General features: G+C 41.7%; 1 long non-coding RNA gene across 1 annotated transcript; it reads right to left on the reverse strand.

Moving 5' to 3' along the window:
- Positions 1-1,398: 1,398 nt before the first annotated feature.
- On the reverse strand, positions 1,399-7,695 carry LOC310714474. The gene is made up of 3 exons (XR_014529816.1): positions 7,625-7,695; positions 3,676-4,215; positions 1,399-1,840 (listed from the first exon to the last, which is right to left on the reverse strand). It is a non-coding gene; the product is annotated as an uncharacterized lncRNA (long non-coding RNA).
- Positions 7,696-17,348: the final 9,653 nt, after the last annotated feature.

Consider the following 17,348-nt stretch of genomic DNA (forward strand, 5'->3'; position numbering starts at 1 on the left):
GAAGAAGAAGAAGAAGAGGAGGAGGAGGAGGAGGAGGAGTTTGGATTTGATATCCCGCCTTTCACTCCCTTTAAGGAGTCTCAAAGCGGCTAACATTCTCCTTTCCCTTCCTCCCCCACAACAAACACTCTGTGAGGTGAGTGGGGCTGAGAGACTTCAGAGAAGTGTGACTGGCCCAAGGTCACCCAGCAGCTGCATGTGGAGGAGCGGAGACGCGAACCCGGTTCCCCAGATTACGAGTCCACCGCTCTTAACCACTATGCCATGCTTGGCCTGGTAGTTTGGTCCTGCTCGCTCTTAACCACTACACTACACTGCCTTTTTTTTCAGCTGGAACTCAGTTTTGGCACCTCCCGGTGAGTACCATTGCCATTATAAGAAAATAAGCGAGCTCCACCAACTCTTTTTCTAGAAAAATAGGACTGCATGCTCATATTACTGGACAACACTTCTGCAAGGGTGTTAGATGATCTTTATAGCATTAAAAGAATTCTATAAGTGTGAGGGGATTGTGGGATATAGGTAAAAAGGTAAAGGACCCCTGGACAGTTATATCCAGTCAAAGGCGACTGTGGGGTTGCAGCACTCATCTCGCTTTCAGGCTGAGGGAGCTGGTGTTTGTCCACAGACAAGTTTCCAGGTCATGTGGCCAGCATGACTAAACTGCTTCTGGCACAACAGAACACCATGATGGAAGCCAAAGTGCACAGAAATGCCGTTTACCTTCCCTCCACAGTGATACCTCTTTATCTACTTGCACTGGCGTGCTTTCAAACTGCTAGGTTGGCAGGAGCTGGGACAGGGCAATGGGAGCTCACCCCGTTACGGGGATTTGAACTGCCAACCTTCTGATCGGTAAGCCCAAGAGGCTCAGTGGTTTAGACCACAGCGCCACCTGCATCCCTATTCTGGGATATGGACTAGGATATGCAGTAAATTCACACAGACTGCTGGACATCTGTTGATTCAGCCTTATTGTTTCCATGTTCACAAGTGAGAGAACCCTCTAGGAGTATCCTTCCCTGACCTTGGATCTCCATATGTTATTGGAATACAGCCTTCATCATGCACAATCTGCTTGGCCAAAGGTTGCAGCCCAACAACATCTGAGGCTCCAGAGTTGAGGAAGTCTGCTCTAGAACATGACCTGCCCACTTCCATGGCAGCATATTGTAGGATCTGCAATCATGGCAAGCTTGCCCACCATCATGACTTTCTCATTGAGGAATCCCAATAAGCTTTTGCAGAGCACAGTTTCAAAACCATGGCTCTTTAGGATAAGTAGCAATCTAACTACACCTGGTCTATGTTGCACCACAGAGTGGAAGGCCATAAACATGAGAGAGAGAAAATGGAATCCATTACAGAAGAAGCTATGAAAACTCATTCCATTTTCCAACACACTACAGTTTATTTTCATGGTATCATAAGAGGAAGCTGATAAAGGCAGCTTTAAAACAATAGCAGCGCCTCTATGTTTCCAAAGTGCTTTCATTTAATTGCTACTCTTAAAAATCAGAGTTTAAAATCAGAGCAATTATACACATTTTATCTAGGTTGTACTTTCTTTTTACATTGATATAGGATATATTCCTTGTTCCGTTTTCTTTAAACATAAAAATGGCTCTCTCCTTTAATGTAATGGAAGTCAAATTAATATTTCATTAGGCCAGTTGGATAACTTTTACAAACCTCACTGATAAACAATGAAATGAAAAATTCAGCATCTCCCAATGAATTCAAAAACTTATTTAAATTCTTCACAAGAGCCGATTTTCTTTTTCTCTTGGGATTTACATAACCATTTGGTATAATTATCTCCTCTCTTTTTTATGAGCTCCTATAAAGGAAATAAAACATCTTTTATCTTTGCAGCTAAAGAACAAGTAGACAAAGCATTTTTCTTATTCCTTTCAAATTCCAGAGGTGATGATAAGGAGCCATTAGATAACATTGTAATCAATTGTCACGTCTTATAATTGAAAAATAAAGATGTAGAGCAGGGGAAGCTGGAGTCTGTCCCCATAACATTTATCATTTGGGATATGTTTTCCTGTTTTGTCTTATCAGGTTTTCAGTCATGAATACACATTTCTATTTTATGAGCTACCCTGGCAGTTTGCAATTACTCCGTCCCATTTAATGCAACTAGAAAATGAATTAATGGCTCCTTCTTGCTCCACCGTGGCTCTAAATGTCCACCGCAGTGTATAGCAGTAGTTCAGGCAAAGAAGCAGCAGCAGGAAAGCAAAGTAGTAAAGAAAATTTCTATTTATGCACTGTTACATGCATTGGCGAGTGGTGGCAGCGGGGGGGCATGTGTGCATCTATGGATATGTGCCTTGAATAATGGAGTAAGTTCTCCAATGGTTTGTGCATATCAGAGGCAAAAGAAGAATGACATCTTCTCATGTAAGGCGCGATCAAAGAAAGCCAATTGAACAGAAGAGGGAAGGGAAGGGAAGCAATAGCTAGTGGAGCAGCTGTTTGCATTGGGAATTGGAAGACAAATGGCAAGCCCGACGACAATTTGCATGAGCTGTAACTCGATAGTGAGACCTGGGAGTTTGATGGGTGTGGGTGTGGGTGTGGTTGGAAGGTGGTTTGTTTGGTTGTTGCTGTTGTTTTGCTTTTGTTGTTTTTAAGGGATGGCATCCAATTTCGTTGCACTGGTGCAATGTTGCACTAGTGTAATGACAATAAAGAATCTATCTATCTATCTATCTATGAAGAATAGTATGCTCATCACCACTTTGTATGGGGAAATTTGATAAGCAAGAGCAAAGCTGAAGCAAATTTTAAAAATAACAACAGCTCACCTCCCAGGCTGAATGATGCACAATTAGCCACTCTGAACCCTTCTTTAAATGAGGACAATGTGTGCTAACACTAGGGGCTGAACTGGTATATTACACCTGTCAAGTTAGCGAAAATGTATAAAGTCAGTAATAAATGTTGGAAATGTAAAGAAAAAGAGGGAACATTTTATCACATGTGGTGGGAATGTAAAAAGGTGAAATGCTTCTGGGGGATGATATATAATGAGTTGAAAAAAATGTTGAAATATACATTTATAAAGAAACCAGAAGCATTTTTATTGGACATTGTGGGGAGTGACATAAATAGAAAGGAATGTAAGCTCTTTTTATATGCAATAATAGCAGCAAGAATATTATTGGCCCAAAAATGGAAGCAAGAAGAGTTACAGACGACTGAAAAATGTGGGATGAAGTTAATGGACTATGCAGAATTAGATAAACTAACAGGAAGGATTCGAAACCGGCGAGACCAGAAATTCACAGAAGACTGGAGTAAATTTACAGACTATTTGAAAAGTACGGTAATTGTGAAGAACAGACGACGTTTGTAGGGTTGCAAGAAGTTTTGTGAGGAGTATTATTAGAAGTATTGTAAAAATGGACAAGGGGGAGGATGATTTGTTAAGAGATGTAAAGGCAATATAAAATTAAGAAATGCATAAGAAGTGGTTAAAACGGTGGATCATCAGAGGTGCTGATGGAAGTCTAAAAAGATTGTATAAGTGATAAGTTTTGTGGAACATTTTATAATTTATATGTTAAAATTAATAAAAAATATTATATAAAAAACACTAGGGGCTGAACTAACATGCTAAATCACAATTTAGTATTTCATACCTCATGAGCCAAAAATTACATTGGCTAAAATATACAACCACATTGCTTCCAGATTCTCTCCTATATTAATAGCTCCTGTGGTCACAGTTATCCATCCTCTGGGCATATCCCATGTGCACAGCTGCCTAAATCCAGATTACAAGCAAGGCAGAGAAGGAACCAGGTGTGTTTATATAGTAAAAAGCATCCTTCAAATAGCCATTTAGCCCTATGACCTGCAGTCTGAATTATTCCTGAAAGAGGATTGGCAGTGTAGTTGTTTAAGCACTGGGAAAATATGTTTGCCATTGCCAGTCTCCATTAGTAGCCTGGCAGGTGCATTTTGTGCTAATGGAAGCCTCCAAGAAGTCTTCAAGGGTAGTCCCATGTGCAAGGCATGGCAGCAGTCACCTTAGGAATTACCAGAATGTGAATAAGAAGGCACAGCTGGTCCAATAGTCTTAGCTGCTGAAAGGTGTTACATACCATAGACGCCACTTGGATATCCAGTGAAAATGTTGGCTGTGTCATTACCCCAGACAATGAACCTGGTCCTTTGGAGGGAGTGATCTGCAACAGACTGAACACCATCTCATTGGTCAGACAAATCACCTACCAACAGAAACTGCCAATTTATTTAGACAGAGTTTTGTTTCATTGGCCCTCATCCAGGTCATTACCGACCTCAGACATCGATTTAGTAGCTCCCCTGCCACACATGCTAATAATTAAACCATTTAGGCTTCATCACACTTTGATTGGGTAGAATATTGCCTGCCTGTTTTCCTTCTTGGTTACCCTACTGGCAAGCGTCTCCTTGTGTTTATACATTTAAAAATCAGCACATTGGAGAATCTGGAGACCCTTTAAAAAACAAAACGAAAAAAACCCCCTCTCTGTCACTATTGAAGGTGTTCTAATCCATCAAATGATGCAGCGAAGACCCTGTGTAACTCCTGTCACAATTCCTGTTACCTTCCATGGGTGAAAGGGATAGCTTCTGAAGTTGAGAGCCTTTTTCACTCATGTAAACTCCCAGTGTGATTTAGACCCTGGAGAATGAAAACATGTGAGAAGTCAACAGAAATACAGTAATGCTGCGGATGTTCAGCTGTCAACGCATGAAGGGTGGCAGGAGTGGTGGTGGTGAGGCAACATAAATATTATATATATATATGCAATATAAATTCAATAAATAAATAAACAAGAGGGGGTGGAGCCAGAGAACCCTCTCTGCCCCCTCACAGGATGAGGAGAATGATGGAAAGGGCTTGTTGTCGAACTGGAATATGCAGTGTGAAACTTCACCCATGCTGTGATGTGTTATATATAGCTGAAGGTCAGAGCTTAAGTCACCTTTGATTATACAAACACATTGTTATGAGTGGACGCAACTGTGAACAGATTTACAAAGTTGGGAATCTCAAGAGAGAAAATAAAGCAGTCCTGAAAAGGAAATGTTATCTGCACTTGACATGTTGCTTGTTATCGCTGCAGTCTGCAGAAGCTCTCCTGAGAGATAAAGTCTCCTGTTAATGTTATCCCTTATGCTATGAAGATGGTTCTGATAAATTTGACAGTGGCAACACACATATATATATAGAAGCTGCTTGAGACATGAAAGGATGTCCACTCTTACCAGAGCAATAAATTAACTTGATTGGCAGTGTCCCAAACAATCCAACGCTAACAGTTCTTTTTAAATCGTAATTTGAAATAGATCTGTTCTCAGCCTCACCTAAGCTTAGTTGGAAAGGTTATCCCAGTTTTTAATCAAGAAACATTAACCATGTTCCTTCATAATGAGTTTCCTTAAAACAAATTGGGAACCATATCTACCGTGCAGCTGCTCTCATTTTTTTTATCTTGGATTCCCCATCCCCCCATGGCTGTTATTAACTGTATTTGTGGTTTTCAGGCTCAGACCTTACTTTCCCATTCATTCATGATGACTTTCCCTTCTCTTTTCCAGTGATGAGTATTTTTTCAGAACACGACCCACCACATAGCAATCTGATATTTGGCATATCCTGGAGAGCCGATTCATGCATTTCTAAGATCACGCTTCTTCCATCAAATTGTAGCACTAGTGTCCCACTCTTCACACCTGTACCCACTTCCTCTTCATTCTAACATCTGCTCCCACTTTCTCCTGCCCCAATACACTCTGAACATTCATGATTCCCCACTTACAGCAGCATAGTTTTCAATCAAAAATGCACCAGAGAGCTGGACCATCAAGAAGGCTGATTGCCGAAGAATTGATGCTTTTGAATTATGGTGCTGGAGGAGACTCTTGGGAGTCCCATGGACTGCAAGAAGATCAAACGTATCCATTCTGAAGGAAATCAGCCCTGAGTGCTCACTGGAAGGACAGATTGTGAAGCTGAGGCTCTAATACTTTGGCCACCTCATGAGAAGAGAAGACTCCCTGGAAAAGACCCTGATGTTGGGAAAGATGGAGGGCACAAGGAGAAGGGGACGACAGAGGACAAGATGGTTGGACAGTGTTCTCGAAGCTACAAACATGAGTCTGACAAAATTGCGGGAGGCAGTGGTAGACAGGAGTGCCTGGCATGCTCTGGTCCATGGGGTCACGAAGAGTCGGACACGACTAAACGACTAAAGAACAACAAAGCGTAGACTTGAGTGCATAACTGTCACCATAGCAAGATGTGTGACAGAGCTGCCTCCTCCTCTGCAAAATCATAGTGACAGGGAATGGGATGGTGGAGACTGCCTCCCCATCCTAACCCTTCCAGGGAGGAGGAAGAGGAAGACAGTATAGATTTACAACAGGGGTTTGAGGGAGGTCACAGCTCAGAGGCAGATGAGGGGGAAAGTTGGGAAATCATGGGAGAGCATTCCAGACGCACCATCTCCCAGAACCCGGCAAGCCTTAAAAGGAGGAGAGCAAAGAGCTTGAAGTCAGAGGGCACTTAGTGGCACCTGTCATAGCTGTCAACGTTTCCCTTTTTTTAAGGGAAATTCCCTTATTCTGAATAGGATTCCTTGCAAGAAAAGGGAAATGTTGACAGCTATGGCCCCTGTAGATGAGGGGATGAGGTTGATGAATGAAGAAGTGGGAGAGACAGGTGGTGGAGCTTCACTCAGGACAACACCATTATCCAAGAGGCTGGGTTCTATAGCCTCTCTCTGTAAAGTTTGAAATAAAAAAAGACTGTATGAAACTTTCCCTTGCCTTTATACTATTCTGGGCAACCAGCCAGGAGCCATGGACAGCATCCGGACAGCAGGGAGCAGAGAGCAATAGCCATTCAAATTACCTACCTTCCAACCTTTCATGAGAAAGGAAATGTGATTGTATGAATCCATCCCAAAGTCACACATAAAGTTGATTATTTGATGGATACAGGGCTGCGAATGTATACCTATCGGCCTCAATTTGATGGGTTTTTGTTGTTGTTTAGTTGTTTAGTCGTGTCCGACTCTTCATGACCCCCTGGACCAGAGCACGCCACGCACTTCTGTCTTCCACTGCCTCCCACAGTTTGGTCAAACTCATGCTGGTAGCTTCGAGAACACTGTCTAGCCATCTCGTCCTCTGCCGTCCCCTTCTCCTTGTGCCCTCAATCTTTCCCAACATCAGGGTCTTTTCCAGGGAGTCTTCTCTTCTCATGAGGTGGCCGAAGTATTGGAGTCTCAGCTTCAGGATCTGTCCTTCCAGTGAGCACTCAGGGCTAATTTCCTTAAGAATGGAGAGGTTTGATCTTCTTGCAGTCCATGGAACTCTCAAGAGTCTCCTCCAGCACCATAATTCAAAAGCATCCATTCTTCGGCGATCAGCCTTCTTTATGGTCCAGCTCTCACTTCCATACATCACTACTGGGAAAACCATAGCTTTTACTATACGGACCTTTGTTGGCAAGGTTATGTCTCTACTTGATGGGTAACAAACTGGCAAACCAATCTAAAAATTTTCTCAATGGTATAAGTTAATATGTCCCCCAAATAAAACTATTCATCACCTATTATGGAGATCCATCTTGACAGGGCTGAGATGCAGTCTGACTGTTAACTGTTTCTGGCTTTACCAAGACTTAAAGCAGATCCTCTTTGTGACATCACACATGGCATCAGAATGCCATGTTTGCATTCAACCTCCTAGACTATCTCCATGCCAACAGCAATGGCCAGTAAACTTCTGCAACCAAGTAACCATCAGCTTGCCTACTCAGTTGTTTCTGTCTAGACTATTGGATGTTTATTTTTTGCTCTCATAGTCAAAGCCTGAATAAGAGCTGTGTATAATCTGAAAACCTGCTTCCACTGTTAAAGAAAACTAATTGTCACAGACTAGGCAGAGGAGGAATGGTGGAGACCCCCTCCCCATCCTGACCCTTCCAGGGAGGAGGAAAAGGAAGAAAGTTTAGATTTGCAACAGGAGGTTGAGGAAGGTAGTAGTTCAGAGGCAGGTGGGGGGGGGAATTGGGGAATCATGGGAGAGGAAGATTAGGCAGAGCCGGAGCAGCAGCTGGTGACACATTGTCACTAGAAAGCATTCCAGACCCTCCATCTCCCAGAATCCAGAGAGCCTTAGAAGTAGGAGAGCAAAGAGTTCAAAGACTACTTTGTGGAACAGGAATTCAATAATATGAAGCTCCCATCATTCCTATGCTGGGCCACAAAGCCATCTTCCTAGCACCCTCACTTGTAAAGCTTAGATCCTCACCATACTCATCCAAATCTTATTCCTGGTTCCTTATCTTCTCCTTCATTATTTTTTCAAATACAGAGAAAAAGCTGCTATAGAGTGGAGAAAGGAAATGTGGATGTATGAATCAGTCCTAAAGTCACACATATAGTTGATTATTTCATGGGTACAGGGCTGTGGATGTATATCTATTGGCCTCAACTTGATGGGGCACAAGCTCGCAGGCCAATCTAAAACTTTTCCCCAATAGTAAAAGTTAATATATCCCCCAAATAAAACTATTCATCACCTATTATGGAGTTCCATCTTGACAGGGCTGAGATGCAGTCTGACTGTTACCGTATTTTTTGCTCTATAAGACTCACTTTTTCCCTCCTAAAAAGTAAGGGGAAATGTGTGTGCGTCTTATGGAGCGTCTTATGGAGCGAATGCAGGCTGCGCAGCTCTCCCAGAAGCCAGAACAGCAAGGGGGATTGCTGCTTTCACTGCACAGCTATCCCTCTTGTTCTGGCTTCTGAGATTCAGAAAATTTTTTTGCTTGTTTTCCTCCTCCAAAAACTAGGTGCGTCTTGTGGTCTGGTGCGTCTTATAGAGCGAAAAATACGGTAACTGTTTCTGGCTTTACGAAGACTTAAAGCATATCCCCTTTATGACATCACACATGACATCAGAATGGCATGTTTGCATTCAACCTCCTAGACTATCTCCAGGCCAACCTTAAAAGTAGGAGAGCAAAGAGCTCAAAGACAGAGGGCACATAGCAGCACCAGTAGAGGAGGTGATGAGAAAGATGAATGAGGTGGAAATTCCCAGGTGTCAAAAAACGGTTATTTATGTATGCCACTTCTGCGGCCTGTGTTTTGTTGGCCCCAAAATGGAAAACGAGCGAGGTCCGAACTAAAGAAGAATGGCAACTTAAACTGATGGAATATGCACAGCTTGCGGACCTAACACGCAGAAGAAGAGGACGAGAAGAGCATATGTTTAAAGAAGATTGGAAAATGTTTGTTAAATATAGGGGGGGAATTGTGTACACTTGAAAACGTTGGCAGCATTAAGATAAATTCAACAGCGTAAATAAGTTTTGGTGGATGTAATAATGGGATAATGAATGGTTTAGTTTATATAAAATATACACAGTGTTATGCAAAATGAACCATGGAAAGAGAAGAAAGGAAGTTTTTGATATTTTAAGGTTGTTTAAATGAATATTCTAAATTGTAAAACAGAAACACACACACACACACACACACACACACACACACACACACATATATATATATATATGTATAGTGGTACCTTGGGTTAAGCACTTAATTCATTCCAGAGGTCCGTTCTTAACCTGAAACGTTTCTTAACCTGAAGCACCACTTTAGCTAATGAGGTCTCCTGTTGCCGCCGCACCGCCAGAGTGCGATTTCTGTTCTCATCCTGAAGCAAAGTTCTTAACCCGAGGTATTATTTCTGGGTTAGCGGAGTCTGTTACCTGAAGCATATGTAACATGAGGTACCACAGTGTGTGTGTGTGTGTGTGTGTGTGTGTGTGTGTGTGTGTGTGTGTGTTTATCCAAGAGGCTGAGTTCTATATCCTCTCCCTGTAAAGACTGAAATAGAAAAGGACTGTAAGTAACTTTTCCTTGTCTTTATACTTTCCTGGGCAACCAGCTGGGAGCCGCTGAAAGCATCCTGACATATAGACAACTGTGTCCATGATACTGTGTTATGTATGTTCATTATGTGTCCTCTGCTCTGAGCTTGAGCCTGGACTAGGAATCCGAGCCCTGATTCGATACATGATCTCCAAAAACGTAGCATTGTCAGGGTTTGGGCTACTGGCATGGGCTCTTAAGCTCCGGGTTACGATTCACAGCTTGTGGATTTAGACAACCAATTATGTTGAGAGTGGGAGTGGCCCAGGTCTTCAGAAATACATATCAGCAGTTGTTGTTCTGTTCCTGATGCTTCAATATAGCCTGTAAACTGATTCCCTGCCTTGGGTATTGCTTGAACTCATATATACTTCATCCTACACAGAGAGCTTATGCACATTTATAGATGGCATCTGCATAGGGTCTTTCTGACATTTTACTGAAGGTACATGAAGGTGCAGCTAGGGGATATGATGTTGCTTCCTTGTCTACAATCAGGATACATTCAGCGGTGGGGAATATTGTGCTAGTTTTCCAGATTAGCCTTGTTCTGTGTCTAAGAAACCCTTATGTTTCCCATATGTTTCCCTCCCCTTATGGTTTTGATGAGGCTGCATTTTAAATGGCATTTTAACCTGTATTTTAAATTGGTCCCCCCCCCCCATTATGTTTTTACTGTAATTTTACTGTTGTTAGCCAGCCTGAGCCCAGCTCTGGCTGGGGAGGGTGGGGTATAAATAATTTATTATTAATAGTAATAATAATAATAAGCACAATAAGCCTTTGCACAACGGTGCTGGGGCTCATAGATTGCAGCAGAATACTGGCCATTTTGTCCGTGCGCTGGGCTTGTGGGAAAAATCTGTCTTGGCTAATTGTCAAAACAGGGGGAACAAAAATAAATGTTTGATGTTTCAGCTGTTTGCCTGCATATATTTAATAGCTAAGATTGTTGTAACATGTAAGTAAAAAATGTGTAATGCTCCCTCTATAGTAGATTAGTTGTTAAAGTGGATTAGTTATTAAAATCACTCTGGCTTTTACATACCAACAGAGAAACTGCCCTGAAATCTTTTATAGGCCCTTTTAAAACAGAAGCCTTTATGAAAGAGGTGGAGAGAAATCTATGCATGTAGTTATCCCTTCATTTAAAAATTAAAGCATTTCCCCCCCATAGCGGAATGGTTCTCTGCCAAAGACGTCAGAAATTTGGAAATCGAAGTAGACACCTTACAAATAAAATAAAAAAACCAGAAGGGATGGTGAAAATATTCATGCCACCACACTTTCGGCAAGTACTGTTTATGGACTCCTAGTAATAGATGAGAGGTTCCGGTAATTTGATATTTTTTTGTCTAAAGAATTCCAAGGGCAGTGCTGGGAAATAATGAAATAGTGATTCATGAATTGCCAGCCTCTTTTATCAAATCTGTTTAGACACTTGTTCTGTTAATAAAACCTAAATGTAAAACAGTCCTGCGATTCATATTTCATATTTATTATTGACGATTCCATTACGGCAAGTGATTTATCCCAGTATTCTTCGGTTATTAGTTGCTTTAAGTCTTTTTGCCATTTACTTATTAAATTCTCTTTTTTGGAGAGGTTTCATTTCATTCATAACATTATAAATCCATACACACACACACACACACACACATCACAGCGGGTAGTTAGTTTCTCCTTGCCTCTCATTATTATCTACTAGAGGTTCCCTTTATCACATACATCATTTACAACTTACTGCAGTGAATCCCTGAAGGCACTGAGACTTGAGTTTAAGAGAAGAATAAATACTCTTCTAGCTGTTGGACACACAAGCCCTCCAGTCAATTGGGGATCCTGTTTGATCAAGGTTCCTGACTGCATGGAGGTGGGGGAAGGTAGGAACAGAAAACCAGGTGGGAAGATGACTAGAATGGAATCATCTATGCCCTTTTAATTATTATTTTTTTGTGTGTGTGTGAGGAGGGGCTATTGGGTTGTTGTTTTTATTTTGATTGTATATTTTGTGGTTTTATATTCTGATTTTATTCTGTAAACAAAATGGTGTCCAGCATTCAAAAAACCCCTCAGCTTGCATTAACTAGCCACACACAAGGCATGCAAGCTCCACCCCCCCAGTCGTTCTTAGACTTCTTATTGGGTGAGCAACACAGCCAAGCAACACAGTTGGAGCCTCCCTCCTCTCTGGCTGGCAGGGAGGGAGGGAGAGGAGCTGCTTCCTTTGAAATTTAAGGGACATCATTTAAGAGACATTTAAGGGATATCTATCAATAAGGGACAGCAGCGGGACATGGCGCTGGAATAAGGGACTGTTCCTTCAAATAAGGGACACTTAACAGCTATGACATTGCCATTCAAATGGTGTGCATGGACTGTGTCATGTGATCAAGTATGCAGGATGGGGCTTACTTGCCCACCCCACCCCCAAATTTCATTATTCAAAATGGCGCCCCTGGCTGACTCCAATTCTCATTGGCCACAGCCAGCATGGCCAATTGTCATGGATAATGGGAGTTGTAGTCCAATAGCAAATAATTAAATAACCCAAAAGCAGTGTTTTTTAAATTTATTTTTTATTTTGACAATAAATAAAAAAAATGAGAATAAAAATGTGCACCCCACCACCGAGACCAACCCATTGTAACTATCCAACTTTCCAAAATTTCAACACCTGTTGTGATGGTTTGACCTCTTTCCGTTTTAACAGTACAAATTCTATAAACACCCTCCATTTTTCCTCAAAATCATTTATCCTGCATATTCCCTGTCTTACCTTAATGGCATGTGTTAATTTATCATTAATAGCTATATCCCACACCTCTTTATATTATTCTTCCATTTTATATTCTGGTTTCCACTTCCTAGCTCTAATCATTTGTGCATCTGTGAATAAATTTGTGAGCAAGTCCTTCATAGCCTGTGAACCTTCCATCCCATTGTAAATTGATAATTAAGAAACTTATATGCTTATCCATTTAGATGAGTCTTTGAGATATTCCTTTGGTTCATGATTATTTTACATGACATTGTATGCATGGGAAAAGGTCCTGCTTACTGTAGCTCACTTGCAAAAATGAATACACAATAAAGAGCAGAATTATTGCACCTCCCTTTTTCTAGCATTGTGCCAAGACCACCACCCCCCAGTAAAATCAATTGCTTTTTAATATCTACATGAAGCCGCTGGGAGAGATCATCAGGGGGTATGGGTTGGGTGTTCATCAGTATACAGATGATACCCAGCTCTACCTCTCTTTTAAATCGGAACCAGTGAAGGCGGTGAAGGTCCTGTGTGAGTGCCTGGAGGTGGTTGGAGGATGGATGGCAGCTAACAGATTGAGGGTGAATCCTGACAAGACAGAAGTACTGTTTTGGGGGGACAGGGGGCGGGTGGGTGTGGGGGACTCTCTGGTCCTGAATGGGGTACCTATGCCCTTGAAGGACCAGGTGTGCAGCCTGAGAGTCATTTTGGACTCACAGCTGTCCATGGAGGCGCAGGTTAATTCTGTGTCCAGGGCGGCTGTCTACCCGCTTCATCTGGTATGCAGGCTGAGACCCTACCTGCCTGCTGACTGTCTTGCCAGAGTGGTGCATGCTCTAGTTATCTCCCACTTGGACTCCTGCAATGCGCTCTATGTGGGGCTACCTTTGAAGGTGACCCGGAAACTGCAATTAATCCAGAATGCGGCGGCTAGACTGGTGACTGGGAGTGGCCGCCGGGACCACATAACACCGGTCCTGAGAGATCAGTGTTGGCTCCCAGTACGTTTCCGAGCATGATTCAAAGTGTTGGTGCTGACCTTTAAAGTCCTAAATGGCCTCAGTCCTGTATACCTGAAGGAGCATCTCCACCCCCATCGCTCAGCCCGGACACTGAGATCCAGCGCCAAGGGCCTTCTGGCAGTTCCCTCATTGCGAGAGGTGAGGTTACAGGGAACCAGACAGAGGGCCTTCTCAGTTGTGGCGCCCACCCTGTGGAATGCCCTCCCTCCAGATGTGAAGGAAATAAGCAGCTATCTTATCTTTAAAAGACATCTGAAGGCAGCCCTGTTTAGGGAAGTTTTTAATATTTAATGCTGCACTGTTTTTAACACTTGATTGGAAGCCGCCCAGAGTGGCTGGCAAAACTCAGCCAGATGGGCGGGCTATAAATAATAAATTATTATTATTATTATTATTATTATTATTATTATTATTATTATTATTATTATTATTTTGAACCCTTTGTTGTTCACCCCAATTATTTACTCATCCTGTCTCCCAACTCTTCCTCCCAAAGTTCCCCAGAGCCAAAGAGCCCTTGCTATCCAATTATACAGCTGACTACTCCTGAATCTTGACATGTCCTGCTAAATCTAAAAGCAAAATTGGGCACTCAAAAGCATTTTACAAGGATTATTATTATTATTATTATTTTAAACTATAAGGGAGGTGACATGTGGCCAATCTCTCTTTAAAATCAGTGATATTTAGAAGTGTTTCACTTTGGCAGAATCGGCTGAGGTGCAAGGTAAAAATAGAAGGAACAGATGGCCAAATCTAAGCCATATAGACCAGCAAAGGTTAATATTAAAAACATGAGCAGCCATGGAGTCACCAAAAGCTGCCTTAATTAATCCAACTTTCAAATCGCCTTCTCTCCATGATGTCTAAATCCAATCCATAATAATCAACTGCACAGTAAACACCTCATATTTCACGTCGTTAACACAGAGTACGATGATGTGCATCTTATGTATTGAGCAAATAGAGCTGTTAGAGTCATCAATACACATCTCGGAGAAGAAAAATCTGCAGCAGAAGTAATGGTGATGGAAAATGAGCAGAGGGTGCCTTTATTGTTAGTGGAACTGATGCAGTAAAATTCTCCCTTCAGACCTTTACGCTCAATATGGGAAGGACGGAGCCAATGGCATTGTGGAGCCAATGGCATGTGAGGATGCTGAAAGAATGACTTGTGAGCTTGACCCTGACTCCCCACTTTAATCCATCTCAGTGTGGGGCTTTATAACTCACAAGGGGGAACTCAATGCAAGATATCTATGGAGAAGGGGCACTTCGCACAAAGAAGCAGTTTCAAGAATACCCGACACTCAATCATTATCTTGATCATCCTATTAGTACCAAACACCTTTCCCATTGCAGAAGAGATGTTCAGCAGAGAGAACATCTCTGTCACACCTCCCATAGGTCTGTGAGGTGTGATACAATTTGTTGTTGTTTAGTCATTTAGTTGTGTCCGACTCTTCGTGACTCCATGGACCAGAGCACGCCAGGCACTCCTGTCTTCCACTGCCTCCCACAGTTTGGTCAAATTCATGTTCATAGCTTCAAGAACACTGTCCAACCATCTCGTCCTCTGTCGTCCCCTTCTCCTTGTGAGCTCCATCTTTCCCAACATCAGGGTCTTTTCCAGGGAGTCTTCTCTTCTCATGAGGTGGCCAAAGTACTGGAGCCTCAGCTTCAGGATCTGTCCTTCCAGTGAGCACTCAGGGCTGATTTCCTTAAGAATGGAGAGGTTTGATCTTCTTGCAGTCCATGGGACTCTCAAGAGTCTCCTCCAGCACCATAATTCAAAAGCATCAATTTTTCAGCGATCAGTCTTCTTTATGGTCCAGCTCTCACTTCCATACATCACTACTGGGAACACCATAGCTTTAACTATACGGATCTTTGTTGGCAAGGTGATGTCTCTGCTATTGTGATACAATAGGGTTCCCATATTTCAAAAACTGAAAATCCGGATGCAAAGGTTGTTGAACTTTCTTGAACAAAGTTCTTGAGCTTTTGGGGCAATTTTGAAATTTTAGAGCTATTTTTAAAGAAAAATGCCAAAAACAGCACTGTCAACATGGAGTGACATACATTTGGATTTTCCCAGACATTTCACCTATTTCTGACCAGACACTGTTTCTGATGGCTATGTCTGGGAAATTCTGGACATATGGCAATCTGTGATAGAGTCCAGTCTTGTCCTAGGCATTTGCTAAACAACCAATCTGTACTCTAAATCCATATCAGTGTTATATATTAGTTTAATTGCCATGAGATTCAAAGAATCTCAGAACTGTCGTTTGGTGCAGGTGCTAATAATTAATTGTTAGCTATGTCACGTAGGACTGCATTTCCCAGAGTTCCTTGGAGTGAGGTCATTATTATTAAACCAGTTTGTGGTATGGTCTTCAAATGCTGTCTAAACAAGAGGTCTCAATTCTTGTCTTGTCAGTGGTGCTGCTGCAAATCTGTATTAGTAGAAACTTTTCAAACACAGACAGTGCTTGAGAAATTATTTTAACTGGCATGGTTTCTTCAAACTTTGTGTGTTTTTACTGTTTATAGCAAGCTTTAGCCTCTTAGCATTAAATTCCCAAGTTGTGGTAAATCAAATAATCTTATGTTTTACTTTCAGCTTGAAGCCTTTACAAGCTCATCTCTTTTTCAGAAGAACATTGTCAAAACTTATTATTGTACAGATTCTTTGGAACCACCTCAGGTGCCCCCCTTTAGCTACAATATAACCTAAGTATCTATGAGTACCACAAGGAAATATTTAATTACATTACCGCCATGGTTTGGCCTCAGCTTCTCATTCACTTTACATCTTTCTTAAGGGTCAGTTGAGCTGTTAGCATTTTAAATCCTTATTGCCATTTCAGAGCTAGTCTTTCTGTTGACGTCAGAGAACTGGAGCAGGTCATAAGGGTGTCATTTTTACATAATTAAAAGTATTACAAACAAACAGTAAGCAACACATTTGGTCGTGAATTATAACAAGGTTCCAATTCAGATTAATCAGATGCCAACGTGTGCAAACTTTTCCATCTACTTTCTTTCCTCATGGAATTTTTCCAAAGTATTGTGCTGGCATTTTGCCTTAACGAAATGTAAACTAAGCATGACACAGAATTTGGCAAAGTTTAAGTAAGAAATGGGGGTGGGGAAGCCGTTGGGAATGTTGTGGAGTGAAAAGGCAAACCTGCTGGTTAAGTAATACATAAATTAATAGTGAAAGCACCAATTAAAATAGCAGTTCAGTGGCAACTGCTTCATTTATATAGAATTAGCATTCTAGCTGAGATATGGAAGGTATAGTTGATCCTAATGTGTCCAGTCAGTTTCTCAGGGAATCATGAAGGGACCTCAATTTAAAAAATAATAATAATGAAAAATTAACTGCTGTATTCTGATATAATTCAACCATGCTGCCTAGAGCATATGGAATTTCACAACCTAGCTACGAACCTTGGATAGACAGCTACGCAGTGTTTTATTTCCGAATATACATCCTCGAGCTAATTCTGTTTTCACAGAAGGTAACGCTTAGAACCAGCCAGCTTTTTTGTAATGTCAGTTTAGAAGCCTTAGAGAGATGCAATGAGCATC

The sequence above is a fragment of the Podarcis liolepis genome (genome assembly GCF_965112155.1).
Source record: "Podarcis liolepis genome assembly, chromosome: 8".
Taxonomy (NCBI): domain Eukaryota; kingdom Metazoa; phylum Chordata; class Lepidosauria; order Squamata; family Lacertidae; genus Podarcis; species Podarcis liolepis.